Below are 2,219 nucleotides of genomic sequence, written 5' to 3'. Positions count from 1 at the left end.
GCCTCACAAATGATCAGAGCAATGTGGGAACCTCCCAACACCAAACTTAGAGTTTGAATGTGGGGGTTCAACACCAAACTTAGAGTTTGGTTGTGGCCTCCCAACACCAAACTTAGAGTTTGACTGTGGGGGCTTTGTTTGACTCTGATTTGAGAGAAGCTCTTCATGCTTCCTCTCCATGGTGATAGAGGGATATCCTTGAGCCTTAAACGCAAAGGATTCTTCATTCATTTGAATGATCAGTTCGCCTCTATCAACATCAATCACAGCCTTTGCTGTGGCTAGGAAGGGTCTGCCAAGGATGATAGTTTCATCCATGCACTTCCCAGTCTCTAGGACTATGAAATCAGCAGGGATGTAATGGTTTTCAATCTTCACCAAAACATCCTCTACAAGTCCATGAGCTTGTTTTCTTGAGTTGTCTGCCATCTCTAATGAGATTCTTGCAGCTTGCACCTCAAAGATCCCTAGCTTCTCCATTACAGAGAGAGGCATGAGGTTTACACTTGACCCTAAGTCACACAGAGCCTTCTTGAAGGTCATGGTGCCTATGGTACAAGGTATTGAAAACTTCTCAGGATCTTGTCTCTTTTGAGGTAGTTTCTGCCTAGACGAGTCATCCAGTTCTTTGGTGAGCAAAGGAGGTTCATTCTCCCAAGTCTCATTTCCAAATAACTTGTCATTTAGCTTCATGATTGCACCAAGGTATTTAGCAACTTGCTCTTCAGTGACATACTCATCCTCTTCAGAGGAAGAATACTCATCAGAGCTCATGAAAGGCAGAAGTAAGTCCAATGGAATCTCTATGGTCTCTTTTTGAGCCTCAGATTCCCATGGTTCCTCATTAGGGAACTCATTGGAGGTTAGTGCACGCCCATTGAGGTCTTCCTCAGTGGCGTTCACTTCCTCTCCTTCCTCTCCAAATTCGGCCATGTTGATGGCCTTGCACTCTCCTTTTGGATTTTCTTCTGTATTGCTTGGGAGAGTACTAGGAGGGAGTTCAGTAACTTTCTTGCTCAGCTGTCCCACTTGTGCCTCCAAATTCCTAATGGAGGACCTTGTTTCAGTCATGAAACTTTGAGTGGTTTTGATTAGATCAGAGACCATCGTTGCTAAGTCAGAGGGGTTCTGCTTAGAATTCTCTGTCTGTTGCGGAGAAGATGATGGAAAAGGCTTGCCATTGCTAAACCTGTTTCTTCCACCATTATTGTTGTTGAAACCTTGTTGAGGTCTCTGTTGATCCTTCCATGAGAAATTTGGGTGATTTCTCCATGAAGAATTATAGGTGTTTCCATAGGGTTCTCCTAGGTAATTCACCTCTTCCATTGAAGGGTTCTCAGGATCATAGGCTTCTTCTTCAGATGAAGCATCCTTAGTACTGCTTGGTGCATTTTGCATTCCAGACAGACTTTGAGAAATCAAATTGACTTGTTGAGTCAATATCTTGTTCTGAGCCAGAATGGCATTCAGAGTATCAATCTCAAGAACTCCTTTCTTCTAATTTGTCCCATTGTTCACAGGATTCCTTTCAGAAGTGTACATGAATTGGTTATTTGCAACCATTTCAATCAGCTCTTGAGCTTCTGCAGGCGTCTTCTTCAAATGAAGAGATCCTCCAGCAGAGCTATCCAAAGACATCTTGGATAGTTCAGAAAGCATGTCAGAAGGACATTTTCTGATTAATTGTTTGTATCTTTCCCAAGCTTCATAGAGGGATTCTCCATCCTTCTGTCTGAAGGTTTGGACTTCCACTCTAAGCTTACTCAATTTTTGAGGTGGAAAGAACTTTGCCAAGAAGGCATTGACTAGCTTTTCCCATGAGTCCAGGCTTTCTTTAGGTTGTGAGTCCAACCATGTCCTAGCTCTGTCTCTTACAGCAAAAGGGAATAGCATTAGTCTGTAGACCTCAGGGTCAACCCCATTAGTCTTGACAGTGTCACAGATTTGCAAGAATTCAGCTAAAAACTGATGAGGATCTTCCAATGGAAGTCCATGGAACTTGCAATTCTGTTGCATTAGAGAAACTAATTGAGGCTTAAGCTCAAAGTTGTTTGCTCCAATGGCAGGGATAGAGATGCTTCTCCCATAGAAGTCGGGAGTAGGTGCAGTGAAGTCACCCAGCACCTTCCTTGCATTGTTGGCATTGTTGTTGTTTTTGGCTGCCATGTCTTCTTCTTTGAAGATTTCTGTTAGGTCCTCTGTAGAGAGTTGTGCCTTAG

The 2,219-nt window shown here is 43.2% G+C and overlaps 1 non-coding gene across 1 annotated transcript; it reads left to right on the top strand.

Annotated features, from left to right (window-relative positions):
- Window positions 1-1,653: 1,653 nt before the first annotated feature.
- Window positions 1,654-1,761, top strand: LOC130942814 (small nucleolar RNA R71). The gene has a single exon (XR_009071364.1). It is a non-coding gene; the product is annotated as a small nucleolar RNA R71 (small nucleolar RNA).
- The last annotated feature ends 458 nt before the right edge of the window (window positions 1,762-2,219 follow it).

This window comes from Arachis stenosperma, chromosome 7 (assembly GCF_014773155.1).
Source record: "Arachis stenosperma cultivar V10309 chromosome 7, arast.V10309.gnm1.PFL2, whole genome shotgun sequence".
NCBI classification, from domain to species: Eukaryota; Viridiplantae; Streptophyta; class Magnoliopsida; order Fabales; family Fabaceae; genus Arachis; species Arachis stenosperma.
This window is presented reverse-complemented; position numbering and strand designations above follow the sequence as displayed.